This window comes from Mastigoproctus giganteus, chromosome 1, assembly GCF_048544385.1.
Source record: "Mastigoproctus giganteus isolate SK-2022 chromosome 1, ASM4854438v1, whole genome shotgun sequence".
In the NCBI taxonomy this organism is placed as follows: domain Eukaryota; kingdom Metazoa; phylum Arthropoda; class Arachnida; order Uropygi; family Thelyphonidae; genus Mastigoproctus; species Mastigoproctus giganteus.
In genome coordinates, this window is record NC_143575.1 from 142468067 (window position 1) to 142489137 (window position 21071).

The 21071-nt window shown below is 38.9% G+C and overlaps 1 protein-coding gene across 1 annotated transcript in view; it reads right to left on the minus strand.

Annotated features, from left to right (window-relative positions):
- The window catches only part of LOC150091168 (integrin alpha-PS1-like), a 552996-nt gene that overhangs the window by 347155 nt on the left and 184770 nt on the right, over positions 1 to 21071 (minus strand). The gene's annotated exons all lie outside the window — the stretch shown is intronic.

Consider the following 21071-nt stretch of genomic DNA (forward strand, 5'->3'; position numbering starts at 1 on the left):
TTTCGCCTGTGTGACCTTCTAATCTTGCAATTCATTTAAAATTTCCTCCTCTCAGACATTCATCAGGTCCCATTCTGAGATGACACCTTTGGAGGTATTGAGTGTAGCATGTGGTGACACCTTGACTGGAATTCCACTGAATGTAGCAAGGTTCAGAAAGGACTCAGAGTGTTTGGAGATGGTGGTCAACCAGTAGGTCGCCAGATTTAAGACGTTTCACCATTTTCGAGGAACCTGCTACACTTTCCAGACATTTCTGTATGAGAAATGGCAATAGTTTGCCTATGGCCTGATTTGTTAAAGAATGCAAGATCAGGAAACTTGGATGTTCTACTCTGCAAGCATCCGTCGTCAGTCTCTTTCTGTTGGTTGTGTCATCATCGGGTTGGTGCAAATCCATTGAATTAGGATTTGCTGTCTGGATCGGGGGATAGTTGTCGAAATCCATGTTTTGCTCCTTTTGGCCCTGGAGGTTTGCTTTACCACCCAGGTTTCCGGCCCCACCACGGGGAGGCAGGTTGTTGTTGTTTGGTTTTTAGGAGCATTAGCAACTAAGGCCATATTGCTCCAGGGATATGCGGTAGTCATTCCCTGACCTTTCCGCATCCTCTGTATTTAGTGGTCACGGGCTCGAACCCTGGTCTAATCAAGAAGTATGTGCTACGCACTGCTGCTCCTACCCACCTGGCTACGGAGACGCCGGGGAGGCAGGAGCAGTGTCACGAGGTGACCAAGCAGCTGAGTTAGTAAGTTAGTACTAATAGAAAAATAAACAGAAAGGTGGATTTCTTTTCTGGGCCTCTGCCTACTTCTTGAAATGCAAAAGAGCTACTCAGATATAGAAATGAAGAAAATGGTGTTTGAAACTAAAAATAGAAACTGTTTGCTTAAATGCTCTTTTAGAAAACGCTTTCTGAAATGCACTAGAATCGCTTGGCACCTGGGGCCTGGTTGAATGGGAGAAGATAGTTGTTATCAATGGATGGTGCTCCTCTTGCACAAATGTTATTGGAAAAGTATCCAAAAAGTTCAGTGCTGAGCCCATTATTGTTTTCAATATTTATTAACATGTTAACTGCCAAGCTAGTTTAAGGAAAATTTACCCTTGGAGAAAAAAATATGTAGTAAATAATTTGATTAGTAATTCTAAAATAAATATTTTAGAATTACTAATCAAATTATTTACTACATATTTACTACATATACAAATTTTACAATTACAAAATTATATAGATTTGTTGTGTCAACAAAGCATTCTCCAGAAATGGCTGATGAACCATCCACAAGTAGAGGAAGATGAAAAGCCCAGAATGTAATCATCAGCCTTTCATGTGTTTGGTGTTTTGGTCAACACCACAAATCTATATAATTTTGTAATTGTAAAATTCGTATAATAAATAATCAGCAGTTACTTGCTGATTTCTTCTCAAAACATCATGCAAATTTCATCAGAGGTATCACCAGAGGCCATGTTTCAAAAATAATGTCAATTCCCAACAATTGCCAGTGCTATACAGCTGAGCAACTCTGACTGAAACAGAGGGTGTCAACCATATATGTCCGATGCAGCACCTAATGGTGTCAGACATATCAGAGCCAGAACTAGGAATTCTACACCTGGGGCAAAAATGTTATAAGTATGCCCCCATTATATGCAGGTAGTCAATCTTTCAGTAGCATAGCTAGGGTAGTCAAAGGCCAGGGGCAACATGTCTTTCTGGCACCCCTGAAGCTGAGTGGGTGCACCCCCCTTGCTACGCCTCTGTAATCTTTATGAATTAATAAAAATTACTATTGCAATGATCTACAATTTATATATATTTATTAATAAAATAATTTAAATAATACAATGAATATAACAAAACAAAAATATCAAAGAAAAAGAAACTTACATATATTCATTTATATTTACAGAGAATTTAATTCTATGTAAACTATGAAGAAAGTACACATAACGACAAAGAAATTAGAAAACCAGATAGTTTATATATCTAATATAAAATCATATAAACAAAATATTGCAAAATATAATACTATTAACATTATAACAAACTAAAAATATGCAATGAAGGTGTATTATTTTAATTGAATTTTTCTCGCTTTGAAGGACCTTTCACAAGAAGCTACTGTTACAGGCAGGGTAAGAAAAATTCATAGCGCTATTTCTATATTTAGATAAGATTCTATTAGACATTACTCACGAACAAATTGGAGAAGTTGTAAAGGGATTATGGATTTTATATCCTGAGTTTTCAAATATCTGTTGAAATATCAACAGATATATTTCTTCCAGTGGTTAGCACCGGAGGACAAACCAAAGAACTCAGAGGTGTGACGTCACAAAACAGGCTATACTTTATAGAAGTTTGTAATTGGATTTCTCTGTTATTTTCGAAATTTGTAAAACACATTTCCTCCCTGATATTTTTTTATAACAAGTGATTATAAATCCCGAATTTTTAATTTTTTTCACTCTCACAAAAATATCTGGAATCATAAGTAACACATACAAAGATAATGCAGTATTTCTTTTAATAAAATTTTTATTTTTATTTTAAACGAAAAACACTAGTTGACCAGAAGCTATTATCCGTGTCGGGAATACGCCTTAATCTTTTGACTGGCTATAGAAAGCAGTTGACTAGCATGACTTCTCGGTATGTGGGATAGGTGGCTGCATACATCTTACATTCCACTTACATTATGGAATGGTAATCCCTTTAACCCTTAATTTGTGCTTTCTAATTGCTTAAATTGCCTAAATTCCACCTCTGTCTTAAATGAAGACAGAGGTGGAAACAAAGCATACACAGTTAAGTCTCTTGTAATCTGTCCATTATATGGAAATTTTCTTCATTCTACAGAAACTTTTAACAGTAACCAAAAGAAATTCAAAAAATTTGCTATAAAGAAGTTCGTTAAATACAGGTTCAACTGTAATTAAATCAAAAATTAAGCAATTTAAAAATATATAACTGGTCGGATGTGCCCTTAAAATGCTGCACCTTGGACTGGCGCCCCACCCTAGTTCTGGGCTCTGAGACATACAGCTGACGTGGCCATCAGCATTTCAACTAATGAAGACATATTAGGCCTAATGTCTAACTTTGCAAATAATACAAAGGTTGGAGGGTGGTAAATGACAGTAATCAAGGTGAGATAAACAAGATCTAGAAAAATTAGGTAGATAGGCTGAGAAATGGCAATGGAAGTTTAACATTGACAAATGCAAGATACTTTGTATGGGTAGCAGTAATCCCAGATTAATGTACCAACTGTGTAGTATACACTCTGGTTGGGAAGATGGAAAAAGATGTAGGGATAATTGTGTAGTCAGTAAAGCCCACAGGGTTTTCCCAATGATATATACATGAATTTGGTCAGTAGGGATAAGGAGTTGAGCAGGCAACTTGTGTAGTCGAGACCCGCTAATTTTAGCAGGTCTCAGACTACACAAGTTGTCTGCCCAACATGTCTAATAAAGTTGAGACTTTAGGATTTCCATAATGTTTTTTTACATTATATAGGGATAAGGAGATGATTAGGCCACATCCTGAGTACTGCATATAGGTCTGGAAGTCACATTTCCAGAAGGATGTGGATGCACTGGAGGAGGTGCAGAGAAGAGCAACAAGGTTAGTATGTGGGGGGGGGACAAAAGGGCATTATTACCAGGAAAGACTTCAGTCCTACAAATTTCAGCATCTGCTGACCAAATATCTCTGAGGAGATTTCACTAGGGTGTCTTAGGCTCTGAATGGATTAAGTAAGCTCAATGCTGATCAAATCCTTCCTCTTGCTCAGACTCTACAAAGTTTAAATAGATGTGTATAAATTGGACTTCAGCCAGCAAATAGTGGGTAGTTTGAATAAATTCTAGAAAGAATTAGATTGTGAAATCGGATGGACATGTGATATGAGAAGTGTTGGGATTTTTTTTTTTTTTTTTTTTGCTGATTCTGTATAAGCTTGCTTTCTTGCATCATATGACATTATTAATACCATATGCAAGTGAAAAATTTTATCAGTGAAGTAAATTATTTTGGAAACTATATAAATATTAAAGGAAGAATGAATAAACACTATCCCATGATTCCATAATTCTTATGACAGTCCAGGGGCAAATTTATAAGTCTGCAGGCTCAGGACAAAATAGCTGTACTGATCTTGGTGTAAATAACCATACACAGTATCCTACAGAGGCGTAGCGAGTCAAAAAAATAAAAATAAATAAAAATCTGATAATGATAAATCACTAATTTGAGGTGATTTTTTCTTTTGTTTAAAATATATATTTTTTTTAAAATACACCACATGCTACAGTCATTATATATATATAATGACTGTAGCATGTGCTGTAATTTAAAACTGCTTATATGCATTTAATCAAAAAACAATCTAATTAATGCAACAGAATCTGGGTGAGAATTTCTCATGGGCACACCATACCACCATGGAAAAAAAAAGGAAGCTATTAATTCCTCAATTACACACACACACACACACACACACACACACACACACACATATATATATATATATATATGGTGTCCCAGGAGGAAAGGTCAATATTCTAGGAAGTGAAAGGATAGGTCATTTTAGGCAAAAAAGTTCATATAAACATGTGCCCTATCCCGAATAGTTTCCGAGATAGAGCTACTTTAATGTACATTTGTTTTGAAATTGGCGTGCAATATTTCCTTCCCTCCCATCAGACTGCGGCATTTGATTGTCAGTTGCTAGCCATCAGTTGATTAGGGGACAGTGCCACACGTCTCAAATTTTGTCATTGTTAAATGTCAATCATGAAGTGCTTCCATCAATACTATTTACTGATAAACCACGTGAAGCCACGTTTACCCAGAATGGAATCAACAAAACGTAACGTAACACTCATCGATGGTCGCATGAGAATCCACATGATACAGCAGAAACAAATTTCCAAGTTCGTTTCTCAATCAATGTGTGGTGCGGTATGATCAAAAACCTGCTGTAGGTCCCATTATTTTATAACACCGAATGAATCTCTCTCAAAAAAGAAAAAAGAAAAAAAAAAAAAAAAGAAAAAAAAAAAAAATAAAAAAAAAAAACATGGTGTGCTATGTACTTTCAGCATGATAGGGCCCCTTCCCATTCTACCAGATGTGTGCAACATCTGGACCGAATTTTCCCTAATCGGTGGATTGGTCGTGGTGATGCCATTAACCGGCCACCAAGATCTCCAGACCTAACCCCATTAGATTTTTGTTTATGTGGTTGGATGAAGAGTGAAGTGTACAGAAGAAAGGTGGATACAAGAGATGATCTGTAAGCTCGCATAATGAATGCTGTTGCCCATATAAATGAACGTGAAGATACACTTAGACAAGCAACATGCCATGTTCTCATGAGAGTAGAAAAATGCATCAAAATTGATGGTGGCATTTTTGAAAATTTATTATAAACTGTTCCAAATTTGTCATTTGAAAAATAAATATTCAAACCTCTATCTCAAAAACCATTCGGGATAAGGCACGTCTATATGAACTTTTTTTTGCTTAAAATGACCTATCCTTTCACCTCCTGGAATACTGACCAGGAAATTTAGTGCGCAGTTGCACCCTTCATGATCTGTGGTGTGATAGTAAATCGCTGTGGGCAACCATTCGTGTGCCTTTAGTAATGCTAATATGGGCTTGGCACACCCAGGGTCCTGAGCTGGATATCATCATTCTTCTCTTTCTTGGTGATTTCTCTCTCTCTCTCTCTCTCTCTCTCTCTCTCTCGTTTTTTTTAATAGTAAAATGAAAGCATGCTAAATTAGTTTTGTTAAAGAAAATAACTAACTCAGCAATAAAACAATCAAAATGTAGTCAAATTTTCCATTGATTCCAGATTTTTATGTAGTATACAAAAAAAAAAAAAAAAATTATTAGTGACTATGATTAGCAGCTAAATGATGCATTTCATAGGATGCCAGGCCTCAAATAATAAATAAATAAAGGAAAAGAATTAAATAAAAATTTAAACCAAAGTCAAAACGAGTTTAATTCATTAAATCAAAACCTAAACAGAGTTCAAATTAGTCAAAGTGACAAGATGTAGATTTATGGAGTTAAGGTCAAATAAGTAATAACTGAAAATATAATGGCCAGACATTGGCTAAAATGCAACCTAGAAGGAGATGAAGATGACAGTCATGTGTGCCAGTTGCAATAAACATTAATAAATTAAGAATTTTATATACATACTACTGGGTTCTGGTGGATGATAATAAAAGGTTTCAGCAGAGTGAGACAGGTGCACTGGTGTTACTGTACTGAAACCTGCTATTATTACTCACCTGAACCCAGCAGTGTGTATATAAGATGCTTTATTTATTAATGTTTATTGTAACTGGAACACATGACTGTTTTATTAATCTCCTTCTAAGCTGCATTTTAGTCAATGTCTGGCCATTATATTATAAAAGCCATTCAAAATATTTAATAGTTATTGAATTATTATTATAACCTCAGGGGCTCACATCTGGTGAGTATGGGTTTGGCACACTCAGGTCCTGAGCTGGATATCATCATTCTTTTTCTTGGCGATTCCTTTCTACTCTCTCTCTCTCTCTCTCAGGGTAATTCAGAATTTTTTTTTTCTGGCTGGTGCAGTATAAGCCTCAGGCTTCCTTGCACCATATGGATAATATATATATATATATATATATATATATATATATATATATAGTCATTTAAATATATTATTATTAAATTACTATATAAAAGTAAACTACCATATGTATACTTCCGAAATGAATGTAAAGTATAAGAAGGGAGAAAGGGGGGAGAAAAAAGATAGGGGGAAAGGTAGGGGATTAAAACAGTAGAGTTTGAACTAGGGAAGGAGAAAACCGCTCCGTTTGGCATTATCACACGGCTATCATAACCGTTAAGTTCGCCGATATCTTTACTTATGTTAATACTGTATTTCCTTATTCTGCCGTCTTTTATGGCGGTTTTTTTTTTTTAAATTGTATTGGAATAATAATTAGTTTTGAGTATTTCATACTAATAATCGGCCGATTCGATATATTGTCCACTGCAATAACAAAACTGTAGAAAATTCTCAACGAACTCTTCGCAATGTTCCGGACTGTTTCTAGGTGGCTGGTGGCTCCACTTTCTATGCGTTTTAATATGTAAAAGGAATTAACATTATCGCTTATGAGAGTGCGCACTCTGTATCTTACTACTCTGTTAACACATCTATTAGGTGGAGGCACTAAGTAGTAAGATTGCTTATTACTCTGTGGGTGGAGGTAGTTAAAGTCTTTTTATTTCATTACTCAAGATACTTGAATAAAATAAAGCGAAATCATATCCTCCTGAAACGTTTGTTAAAATTGGATTTATCCTATATTATAATTAAGGGTCCTTCAAAACTCTTTTGGCGCCTGTCGCCAAAAACTACTTTTGCACAGTTTGCAAATAACTAAAGACTGGCCAGGATTATTTAACAAATTTTCAAAAAACATTTTTAATCTAGGATACTGCGCGCACTCGGAAACAGTTCAGAGTCTGGTTCCTTGCACAGAGTAGTACTACTCTGTGGTTACTGAGACGGTGCATACACATTGATTTATGTTAGAGCGCGCGCACAAGATCGCAACTTAAATGCAACTTGCTCTATTCTGAAAACAACGAAAAATAGAAAATTAGTACTTAATCACAGAGACACCGAATAAATTTATCTGTACTTTAACAGTCATCTTTCGCTGGGCCGTTTTAACGAATGGGTGTACCAGGCGGACGCCAGTGGCCTCTGCCTACTGGGGCCTCACTTAGGGTTGGGAAAAGAGACCCAGAAAAAAATTAAAACAAAATTTAAATAAAGTTGATGTTGGAACAACATCAACTTTATTACCCTACACTCCATGGAGAGCGACAGGCGTATACAATATTCCTCTAGGCCAGCGTTTCCCAAATGGGGTCAGGTATATCAATTCTAGAGATACGCGAAACATTCAGAAGGCATCAAGTAATGTGAGTTTATTTTCTTAAAAAATATACTGATAGAATAGGCGAATTTTGTTACAGAACATTATTTTCGATACGATTAGTACACATATTTCAAATTATTCGTTTTATGTATAGCAAATTGATTACAAATAAAGTTATTATTATATATCTGTATAAAAATAAGAATAAAGTTGAGTTGTTTCGCACATAAAACTTTGAATTTTCTTTTCAGAAAACCCAGTGTTTATACATACACAAACATACACACACACATACACATACAGTGGCGGATCCAGGAAAAAATGACAGTAGGGGCACCATTTTGTGCACCAGAATGGCAATCACATTAGCATCAGTGTTCCTTGTTGTTGTTGTTTGTTATTTGGTTTTTAGCAACTAAGGCCATATTGCTCCGGGGATATGAGGTGGTCATTCCCTGACCTTTCTGCATCCTCCGTATTTGGTGGTCACAAGGCTCGAGCCCCGATCTAATCAAGAAGCGTGTGCTACGCACTGCTGCTCCTGCCCACCTGGCTCCGGAGGCGCATCATCAGTGTTGCCAACTTGTCAGATGAAAATAGCTGAGCCACAATGCAAAAATAGATAAAATCTTATGTTAACAATGAAAAAAAAATTTTTTTTGTAGCTAAAGGGAATTTAAACGATTGGTGTATATTTTCTGAAAAACGACAGGGGGAGCAAGTGCCACAATGCCCCTACCCTGAATCCGCCACTGCATATAATATAAGTAAAGTGTGTTGATATCTAGCGGCATCAGGGGTTTTCCCCCATCTCCGCGTTGCTTACATTGTGGGTGGGCCAGTTCACTGGGAATGCTAGAGATTTAACAGTGTGTGTGGGTATTTTGTATAAGTGTTGGGTATCGTGTACCCGTTGTTCATCTCATCATTTAGCCGCTGGACCCCGACTAAGGCCCCAAGTCGCCCAACTTCGTCCAACTTTTTCCGCGCGGAAACGACCAGGCACACCCAGCAGACTTGATTTACTCTGGCAGGTCCTGCCACCTAGTTTCCTGAGATTTCAGTAGATAGGACCTAAAAAAAAAAAAAAAAGGGTGTGTGTGTGTGTGTGTGTGTGCGCGCGCGAACATTGTGAATTGAGCGGGGGTGGCCTCATTTGAATTTAGAAAGGCCGAAAGATAATTTTGACATACATGTATTCAGGTGTGTGTGTGTGTGTGTGTGTGTGTGTGTGATGAAAACCCAAAACACCAGAGGTATCGGAATCCATAGTACTTAGAACTGTGCTTGGGTTGGAGGTTGAGAAGATGAAAGAAATATATTTGTTAACATTAGACTCGAACTTCTGTAGACTGTAATTTTCAGGAAATACGTATGAAGGAAGGTTGTTCCAGAAAACGGCAGTTGAATGAATAAACCGAGGAAGATGAAAAGTTGGTTCTGTGAGTTAGAAGTTGGACAGTAAATGGATGTTGGCTGGTGGCGGCACGTATTCGGACTGTTTTGAAAGAGAGGGCGGGAATTATAGAAGCCAATTCAGAAGAACGGTGTCCATGGAAGTATCTGTAGAAAAGGCATGCAGTAGAAACAGTACGTCCATGAGACAGCAAGTGGAGAGACTCTGTTAGAGAGGAGTCATTAATTAACCTAACTGCCCTCTTCTGAATGGAATCTAGGAGCCTGAGAGAGGTTTTGGGGGCACCACCCCAGATGTGGGAACAATATTCCATGGTAGGCGGATTTACGATTTGTACAGAGTGAATAACTATTTGGAAGAAAAGTAACGTCGAGAGCGAAAGAGAAAACCAAGTTTTTTTAGATGCAGAGGAAGCAATATTTGTAATGTGCTTGTGCCAAGAGAGATTAGAAGTCATGGTAATCCCCAAGAGAGATATATCATTTTGCCTAGAAATCGGAATGTCACCAAAGATAAGCATAGGAGTGTGGAGTACACTTGCGTCAGGGGTAGAGAGGGAAGGAAGACTGAAGGTAGAAGTATGGGACGATAGAGTAGGCGACCCGAGTTGATCAGTGAGGCAAGACCATGCCTCACCAGAGGGAGGAAGATAGAGGTAACCCCCCCCTCACCTCCAACATAAAACAAAGGAAAATCTAGCTAAAGTGCCCGACTCAGATCGCCGTATGACACTGTCAGCAGGGCTTCTGGCTATAGGTGGCTGCTACCAATGGTTTGTCTATCCGGTGGATCTGGGTATTCTCCTTGGCGTTGTATGCTTCTAGCGCGATGTATGCCCAAAGGGATGCGCCAGTTACAGGTAATGACTCATGGCATACATACAGGCAGTGGTGGGATTCAGCTGGTTCGCGCGAACCTGTTTCTAAAATTTCCCCAGTTCGCCGAACCGATCCCTAAAGGTCGTTTCACACCGAACGCCATGCGAGCTACGCTACTTTTGGTCTCTGTTTGGTCTTTCTTTTTTACCTTGAAAATGGGGAGTAAGGTGATAGAGAACTGGATTTTAAAATTTTTGATTCCCACCACTGCACATAGAGGTCCGCAAACTTTTTATTTTTTTTATTTTTGAAGGGTCCGTAAATCTCAGTAGTTTGGGAACTGCTGCTCTAGGCAGAAGGCAAGGGGTAAAAGAAACAAAACCAAAATCTGCAGGCATAGCAGACGACGTGACATCGCTGTCAACATACACAGAAACTTAATTAGCATTAGTAGAGACACATGATGCAAGAAAGCAAGCTTATATAGCATCAGCCAAAAGAAAAAAAAAAACATTTCACACAACCATTCGATCTAAAAGATTGTCCAGTTCTTCCTTGAATTTATGTAAGCTATCAACTTCCACAACGACAAATGGATGTTTGTTCCAACAATCAACTACCCACTGGCTAAATGCAAATTTCCAAACATCTATTCTACAACCGTCTTTCTTCAATTTCAATTTATGCCCCCTCAGGTTCGTAATCTGAGAAGGTAGAATCCCATCAGCATTGAGCCTGCTCAACCCTTTCAAGGCCTTATACACCAGACCTGTACGCAGTACAAGGAATGGCCTGACTATTGCCTTAAACAAAAGAACAGTGGCGGCGCGTGACTCTTATATTGGGGATGCTTATACACTTCAGTCAGATCACCTCGCAGGTGCCTAGTCTTCAGACGATGCAATTCGCAAAATTTAAGCCTTTCTTGGTAAGAGCACCACCTTCGTTCTCCTCACCAATCTTGTTGCTCTTCTCTGTACTCGTTCTAGCAACTCTACATCCTTCCTAAAATGGGGCATCCAGACGTGTACGTAGTACAAGGAATGGCCTGACCATTGCCTTAAACAAAAGAACAGTGGCGGCGCGTGACTCTTATGTATGGGGGTGCTGTTTTATAATATTACAAAACATTAACTGGACACTTACCATTAACGGCCTTGGGGGTAATATTGAAATATTATTTTAAAATAAAAATCCATTTTTCGGTTTTTATTGTTCGAAAATAGATTAATAACTTTTTCATTCAAGTTTGGTGGACTGTTCAAATCGGCACTGCTCGGTTCGCAGTTCCTTTGCCTCGTTTTCTCACCTCTGAAAAATGCGTATTGGCAACCAGCCAACTAGGCATTAATTGAACCAATGAGACCAAAATGTGGAACTGCATATAGCACAGTTCCGCCTACGGTTAAACTTCAACGTTGAATACGATTTCGTGTTTTTATTCGTTTATTATTGGAAATAGAGGATGAGTATACTATATGCGGGACTTGTTAATAAAAAATATTCATTGCGTTGCATTGTCCTTCACAAAATTTGATATACAGTGGCGGACAAAAAACTGCATCTCCGTAAAAAAAAAAGTGACATTTGTAGTGAAAAGTATAAGATATTGTTTGATTACAGTCATTTTGTTTGTCGTATAGCAAACACAATAAAGGGCCCGATACACAATACATTGTGTATCGGGCCCTTTGTTATTACTTAAAAAAAGGCATAGTGGTTTCTTTCATGAATATTACATCTGATGTCACTATAGAGATAGCTAAAGCTAAGAAAAATGTTCTAACACAGTTGATTGGTATGTGACAACAGAGATGGGATCTTAGTGTAACTGGGGAGGTGACTAGATTGTTTATTCCAACAGTTAAATTTACTTATGATAGTAACAACAAATGTTTTTTTCCTTCTACGGTAACATCGTTTATTTTAACTGGCCATGGGTCATTGAATTTTAAACTACATTACTTTGGTCTAGTCAGCTCTCCTTTATGCACTTGCGGTCAACCTGAGACTTGGAGTCATTTATTATATGATTGTAGTTTGTATGTTCAATTTAGAGAAAGGCTAAAAGTGAAGATTGGTAATTTAGTTAGAGGCTGTGAAAGTGATCTTATTGCTAATCAGGATAAATTTCAAGCACTACAAGAGTTCTGTGTAACTGTTTTTCAACGGAGAAGACATTGGAATAATCTAATGATTACTAATTAAGATTTGGTTATATACATTTTGATTATTTGTGTGTTTTTTTTTTTTTAGTTTGTTTATATTATGTGTGTGCGTGTGTATATATATATATGTATTTTATTTTTTATTTATTTATTTATTTTTATTTTTATTTTATTTTATTTTTTTTTTTTTGCTGGCTCTCAGGTGTGGGCAGCCTGGGAGCGGGATTGCTGGCACCCACCGGTATAGCACTACTTCCGGTGGGTGCGGGATTTTTGTGCATGAGGCACTTAAAATAGAAGACCAGGCCCAGCACCAAGTGAATATGGGCGGCCATTAGGGTCTCTTCGCCACCGTGGAGCGGCTGTGCAGGTGACAGCTGTTCCCTGGTGGCGAAGAGACCTTCCATACAGGTCTGCACAAAGTCAGCTTTATCAGGTGGAGATAGACGGAAGTCTAGGTGCCACCTTAGACATAATAATAATAATGTCGTATAGCAAAGATATTGCGTCAGATAACGCTTCTATTGCATCAGACGGTAATTTCAAGGTATTGCATCAGCCATTTCTTTAAATACGGCATTGGAAGGGTACACACGCTCATTAGTATCCTGTTTTGCGGAGGTGTAAGCATGGCTCCATATGTTCAGTTGACACCAAAATTAAAGTAAGAAAAAAAGTGTAGCTGTTGCTCTGTCCCAGGAAAAGCTTTCTACGCGTGCTATCCTGATAAAATAGGCTGCCACCAGTCAACAGTATCCCGGGTGCTGAAATTAAAGCGTGAAACCGGCGATGTGAAGAGCCGACATGGATCACGCCATAAGAGAGTGACTAGGTCTTCCCAAGATCAATATTTGAAACAGCTATGCCTTCATAGTCGCCATGTTAGTGCCCCTGATCTAAAACTGGACTTTGAGATGGCCTCTGGTGTTGAAACAAGTGCACGAACTATCCAAAGACGGCTTTCGGAATGTGGTCTGCATGTCTATCGGCCCAAGAAAAAGCCTTTGTTGACCCAACAAATGGGGAAAAGAAACTTAGGTTTAAATTTTTATTTAATTCTTTTCCTTTATTTATTTATTATTTGAGGCCTGGCATCCTATGAAATGTACCATTTAGCTGCTAATCATAGCCACTAATAAATCTTTCTTTTTTTTTTTTTTGTATACTACGCAAAGATACAAAGAATCTGGAATCTATGAAAAATTTGGAAGACAATTATTTGTGACTAAATTTTGACTGTTTTATTGCTGTTGGTTATTTTCTTTACCAAAACTAATTGACCCCACGGGCTCACATCTGGTGAGTATGGGCTTGGCGCACCCAGGGTCCTGAGCTGGATATCACCACTCTTCTGTTTCTTGGTGATTCCCTTCTACTTCTCTCTCTCTCGGATTTTTTTTTTTTTTTTTTTTTTTTGGCTGGTGCAGCATAAGCCTCAGGCTTCCTTGCACTATATGGCTAGTAATAATAATAATAATTTAGCGTGCTTTTATTTAGATAACTATTTATTTGAGTGAACATTACAACAAAAAAAGACAAACAAATTTAAATTCCTTTAATTTATGAAGTTTTTCATTACCTATGAAAGATATTTGAATTACATGTAGTCTTCTGTAAATTGAAACAGTAATATCATCACATGAATTGTCCTGTAATATATATATATATATATATATATATATATATAATAAAAGCATGTTGATTTAAGTCATAAAATTTAAAGCAAAACTAGAATTTATTTAATTTTTTTTTTCCATAAGATTATGTTGCTATGTTCTTGCCATATATTTTTACACTGGAAATAGTAGTCTTGGACAAAAAGAACAAACTATTATATCATATATCCATATATGTATTATGTCTGTAAACTGCGTGGGTTCTCCAGTCGACCTGCCCGTTTTGCTGGACGAAAACCCCCAATTCTGGGGGGGGGGGCTTACAGTAGATGGGGACCTTGCCATCTACGCTTGACACCAGCCACGAGTGACAAAAGCCCATTAAAGTTTCCTGCGTCATTGACAGGATTTGAACCCGGACCAGTATTGAATCCAGAGCGTTTGCACCGGGGGGGGGGAGTTAACTTCAGGGGGATACATGTAGTATATATTTTTTATTATTATTTAAAATTTACAACATATGTATATGTTACAAACAAATCTGTATATTTATATACAATATATATATATATATGCACACACACATACATACATACACACACACACACACACACATATATATATATATATACAGATTATGCATATTTATGAATGTTATAATAAGAGAGCATTAGAATATGAGAAAACAAAATAAGAAACAAAAGGAAATATTTATTATTTAACATCTAAATACTAATAGTCAGTTCGCAAAAACCACATTACTGACAATAATCACAGTTTAATATGAAAATCACCGATTAAAATTTGAACATGAACAATAATCAAACATGAACAATAATATTATTCTTCTTTGCATGTGTATCAATCATTTATTAATTTTTCCAACAACTCATTCCTGTCCTCAGCTTATCGTCATGAAATCTTGCAATATTACAGTACAGATGCAAATATAATAAAAAAGTTATAAAATGTATTGTTTATAAGCTGCGACCAAACCGTCTTGTTTGCTGTATACAAAGGAAGAATTAGCCACATGCAGACTCTCGGTGTGAAAAAAAAAACAAACAAACAAAAAAAGGAATGTGAAAACCATAAAGCGAAACTGCTGACGATTGAATTAGTGGCTGCAGACTCCCATGAAAGCCGCGGAACACTTTATAATTACAATAGCATCTGTCAGTAACAAATTCAGGCGAACCTATTCGCGGCCTGCATCTTGTTTGCGATATACAAACAATAGTCACAAGTATACAGTTTGTGTGAAAATAAAAGGAACCTGAAAACCATAAAAACGAAAATGCAGACACTTGAAATAGTGGCGTTTAGTTACAATTTGTGCAGCCAGAAATATTGCCCATTTAATTATTTTGAAAATTTCGTGTCTTGAATTTTAGTGATTTATTTTCGCCGTCTACCACTTAACAAGTACCACACTTAGTTGATGATTTTTCGCGTTGTTTATTTAACATAATTTTTTTGAATTCGTGTTTTATAAAATAAAAATTACTATTTTTTAGCGGTGTGTGTGTGGGGGGGGGGGTTATTCCACCGGTCACAACCCCGACGGACCTTTTCCACCCAGTGCGGGGAGGACGGTGACGATATGACTGTACTGCACGCGCAGACTAAGTCTTGAACAGAACAAATTACGATATTAGGATCCCCCGTGAATGATTACCTCTACCCATATATTCATTTTGTGTGTAAATTGCGTGTGTTCTCTGGTCGATTTGCTGGACGAAAACCCCCATTTCTGGAGGGGGGGGAACCTTGCTATCTACGGCTACGACCGACTAACTCAGCCACGGAGTGAAAAAAGCCCACTAAAGTTGCTCGTGTCATCGTCGTGATTCCAACCGGGGCATTTTCGGACGATGTGAGTAGGACGGTAACGATACCACTGTACTACCGCGCAGACTGTAGTCTTGGACAGGGATATTCACATCAATTGCGTTTAAATTTATTGGTTGCTTTTCTCCCTAATCTGCAGTTTCATTTCCGAGTATTCCACAATCATCTGGGATTCAGCAGAATACCAGTGCATATTTTTTTGTCTTTTAGCTGGATCAGTTTGGATCTGATTTGTTTGAGCAGAGGATACTAATTGTGTGTTTCATTCTGCTGTGCAATTTGCAATTTCATTCTGCTGTGTGCTGGTTTGAGAACCTAGGTGATTAAGAGCTAGGTAGATGGCAAAACGTTCTTCAAAGAAATTGCTCAAATCTGTTGGTAGAGAAGCCGTAACAGAGAAAACTGCTGCCGCATCAATTTTTCCCTTAGGTTTTTAACCATCAGTGTACAATTTGTTCTATATTTAAGCTTTCCAGAGAATGCTTATCCCAATTGCTGGTGACGCAATACCTCTACATGCACAGCACAGTAGTATCGTTACCGTTCCCCCCCACACCGGGTGGAAAACACCCAGATTAGAATCCCGTCGATGACGCGAGGAACCCGTCTTGGCCTCCTTCACTAAGTGGCCGAGTTAATCGGTCTCAGGCGTAGATACAAAGATTTTCTCCGCCCCTCCCCCCCCTAAAAAAATAATAAATAAAGTAGACAGGGTTATTCATCAAGAAAAGACAAATCGACCAGAAAACACAAGCAATTTACAAAAACAATGCACATGGGTAATTGGATTAAAATTTCAGGTGACCCTAATATAATAGTTATCCCACTAACTAAAATAACTATCACCTTTAACCATAATTGTTAATTTTTCATCCATAATTGTTACCTTTAGCATTAGCAAGGGCACATGATGCAAGAAAGCAAGCTTATATAGCGTCAGCCAAAATAAATAAAAAATAAAAAAAATCGTACGCGCACATACCCTCATTTCACCCATCCACTCACTCCAAATGTTTGTCTAGTTCTACCTTAAATCTGTTTAAGCTACCAACTTCTACAACGACAGATAGAAGTTTGTTCCAGCAATTAACCACGCGCTGGCTAAAGGCAAACTTCCGCACATCTATCCTACAACTGTCTTTCCTCAATTTGAATTTATACCCTCTCAGACGATTATTCTGAGCAAAAGAAAGAATCCCATCAGCATTGAGCATGCTCAAACCATTCAAGGCTTTATACACCTCAATCAGATCACCTCGCAGGTGCCTAGTCTCCACACACTGTAATTTGCAAAACTTAAGCCTTTCTTCGTAAAAGCAACCCTTCGTTCCGTTTACTAATCTTGTTGCCCTTCTCTGTACTTGTTGAACAGCTCTACATCCTTCTTTAAATGAGGCCTCCAGACCTGTATACAGTACTCAAGGTGTGGCCTGACCATTGCCTTATACAAGGGGATAATCACATCCTTATCCCTGCAAGAAAAATTCCTGTGTATCATTGACAAAACACCATGAGCTACTTCTTGCAGACCGTTGCACTGCTCAGAAAACTTCATATCTGCCTGCACAATTACCCCCAGGTCCTTTTCATTCTCTACCACTGTCAGTGTAGTACCACACAGTTGATACTTTACTCTGGGGGTTACTGCTTTCCATGTGCAGTCCTTTACATTTGTCAATGTTAAACTTCAGTTGCCACCTCTCAGCCCATCTGCTCAACTTTTCTAGATCCTGTCGCTGCAGCGTACTGTCATTAACAACCCTGCCGACCTTCGTAACCTTTGCAAAACGTGGACATTAGCATTAGCATTAGTAGAGGCATATGATGCAAGAAAGCAAGCTTATTCAGCATCAGCCAAAAAAAAACCCCACTCCCATTTCACCCCTCTATTCGTTCGAAATACCTGTCCAGTTGAGCTTTAAATTTGTTTAGGCTATCAACTTCAACAACAAGTGATGGAAGTCGGTTCCACCAACCAACCACCCGCTGGCCAAAGGCAAATTTCCGCACATCTATCCGACATCCGTCCTTCCTCAATTTGAATTTATGCCCTCTGAGGTGATTATTCTGAGCAAGATGAAGAATCCCATTGGCATTGAGCATGCTCAAACCATTCAAAGCCTTATACACCTCTATCAGATCACCTCGCCGGTGCCTAGTCTCCAGACTCTGTAATTTGCAAAACTTAAGCCTTTCTTCGTAAGAGCAACCCTTTGTTCCATTCACTAATCTTGTTGCCCTTCTCTGTACTCGTTCCAGCATCTCTACATCCTTCTTGAAATGAGGCCTCCAGACCTGTATACAGTACTCAAGATGTGGCCTAACCATTGCCTTATACAAGGGAATAATCACCTCCTTATCCCTGCTAGAAAAATTCCTGTATATCATTGACAAGACACCATGAGCTACTCTTGCAGCTCGTCTGCACTGCTCAGAGAACTTCATATCTGCCTGCACAATTACCCCCAGGTCCTTTTCATTCTCCACCACTGTCAGTGTAGTACCGCAGAGTTGATACGTTGCTCTGGGATTACTGTTTCCCATATGTAGTACTTTACATTTGTCAATGTTAAACTTCATTTGCCACCTCTCAGCCCATCTGTTCAACCTTTCCAGATCCTGTTGCAGCAGCATAGCGTCAGTAGTGTCCTTAACGACCCTGCCAACCTTTGTATCATCTGCAAACTTGGACATTAAACTTGATATCCCATCATCAATATCATTCATAAACACCGATATATGAATACAGAAAACAACAATGAACCCTGGAGGAATCCATTAATAACATTAGTCCATTGTCTGTAGTCCAGTGGTAGTCCATTGATTACCACTCTGTCTTCTCCTGCTGGACCATCCCTTTATCCATAGCAGCAGACTTGCTTGGGCTAAAACACATGTTTCGTGGATAAGAGAGCAATGGGACACCGTCAAAAATTTTCTGACAAATCGAAATTAAACCTGCAATTTTTTTTTTTTATTATAATTAGTGGGTTTGGTTTTTTTTTTTTTTTTTTTGCGGATTCTATGGCTTCCCCCCCCCCCATTCGCCGGTTTGTCATCTTGTGGTGAGGTAAGCGCCATCGCCGGCCGTTTGTGTGTAGTTGGAATATGTGAAGGTGTGATTTTTTTTTTTTTTTTTTTATTGTTGCTATGTTGAGTGGCCGACGTCAGGCGATTGCCTCCTGTCTCAACAGCTCTGGTTGCACAGAGGCAGGCCAGATTCATTTTTTAGCTCCTGCTGGGCGTCCCCAGAACTGATGGTCTGGGGAAGCCCGTGGAAATATAGGAAAGGAGAGTGGATGTATAGCAGGGAGAAGATAGGGAGGGGGGGACTGGGGATACAGTGATAGAAAGATTGGGATTACAATTAGAGGCATCCCCATAGAAGTAGGAAAGAGGAGTTGTTAGTTAAAGCGATAGAGTACAGCACTTGACAGAAGGTCCAGGAATCCCACCCTCAGTAGGGATCAGCAGGCAGCAAAGATCCCACCCCTCAGTAGGGGTTGCAGCCAAGCAAAGATTCCACCCCAGGTGGGGTCAGCAATAAAGATTTCACCCCTTGGTAGGGAACAGCAGCTTAGATCCTGCACCAGGCAGTGGTCGGCACAGAGGATCAGGGTCTGCAGTGTTTTCTGCCAAGGTGTGGTTCTGTAGGCCAAGTGAAGTGTCCATCACTGAATATCACTATGAATGAAGTTAGGTAAGTCACGGTTGAAGGATTGGTCCCATTAATGTGTCTCAATCTGATCTTGTTAGAGTTTACATGTCAAGATGTCATTAGTGCTGTCCTTGAATAATAGTTGTCATACGCTTGAAGAGGGCATTAGCATACCTGCAGAAGACTGCATAGTTAGAATGATTTGCAATTAATTCCGGTCTTCATCTTGGGTGTAGCAGCCAGTCTCAATTTCAGGTTGTGTCTGGATGTTCACGTACAGGTGGCAGTCATACATCAGGTGGCCCCAAGATTCCCTGTTTCCGCAGGTGCAATCTGGGGTATGCTGCAGAGTTTTTCATTGAAGCTACCATGGCTCGTTAACAAGAATAGGGCATGGAGCCCTGGAGCGAACCATTTAGTGTGGTTTTTGCTGTTCTCAGCTACCTCTGGTAGGAATTTACTGGTAATTGTTCCGTGCTGTGTATTGTTCGATTTCTCCTGCCACCTGGAGACTAACAGCATTCTTATTCTATTCAGATCTTGTTTAGCAGGAATGGTGAGGTATATCTGGATGTTGTGAGCATTTTCCTGGATGTTCCTTTTGCGGAGAAATTTTATCTGGTGATAAACAACTTCCATATCAGGGGGAATCTTGCCGGTAAGGATCTGGAGTGTAAAGGTGGAGGTTGTTCTGCAGGTGCTGGTAATTGCTAGGAGGGCAACCCTTTGAGCCTGTAGTAGTTGATTTCTCAAAGCCTGTATGTTGACTCTGTGCGGCTGGGAAGCGATATGTCAGAAGACGAAAATCGGAGGCATACCATCCTGACTGCATAACACCGACTGTAAAGTTCCCTGCCGGTCAGATGGTTTGGGGATGCATAACAAGCAAGGGGATAGGGCCAGTTAAGTTTATTGACGGAACAGTGAACGCAGAAACCTACACTGCTATCGTGGAGGTTTGTTTGTTTGTTATTTGGTTTTTAGGAGCATTAGCAAGGCCATATTGCTCCGGGGATATGCGGTAGTCATTCCCTGACTTTTCCGCATCTTCCGTATTTGGTGGTCACAGGCTCGAACCCCGGTCTAATCAAGAAGCGTGTGCCACGCAATGCTGCTCCTGCCCACCTTGCTAAGGAAGCGCCCTATCTTGGAGGAGCCTGAAACCCCTTATTAGGGATCACCACACAGACGTCCAAAACTGCATTTTTCAACAGGACTCAGCACCTTTCCACACAGCAAAATTGATGTTTTATGCTATTTAGATTTAATAAATAATGAGTCTGTCTTCTTGTCTCAAAACATACTCACCAATGTTTATCCTCGTTTTTCTCCATTAAGATGCAGTCATACCTCAGAAATGCTGGCATTACGGTGTTGGACTGGCCAGGCAACAGTCTACATTTGAACCCTATTGAAAATTGCTGGTACATAAGGTCGCTTAAAATTGCTCAGAAGAAGCTAACAAGTAAGATTCAGCTGTAGGAGAGCATTGTAAGGGTGTGTGTGTGTGTGTGTGTGTGTGTGGTACCACGAAATTGGGCAACGTATATCCAGAAGTTGATTAACTCTATGCCAGA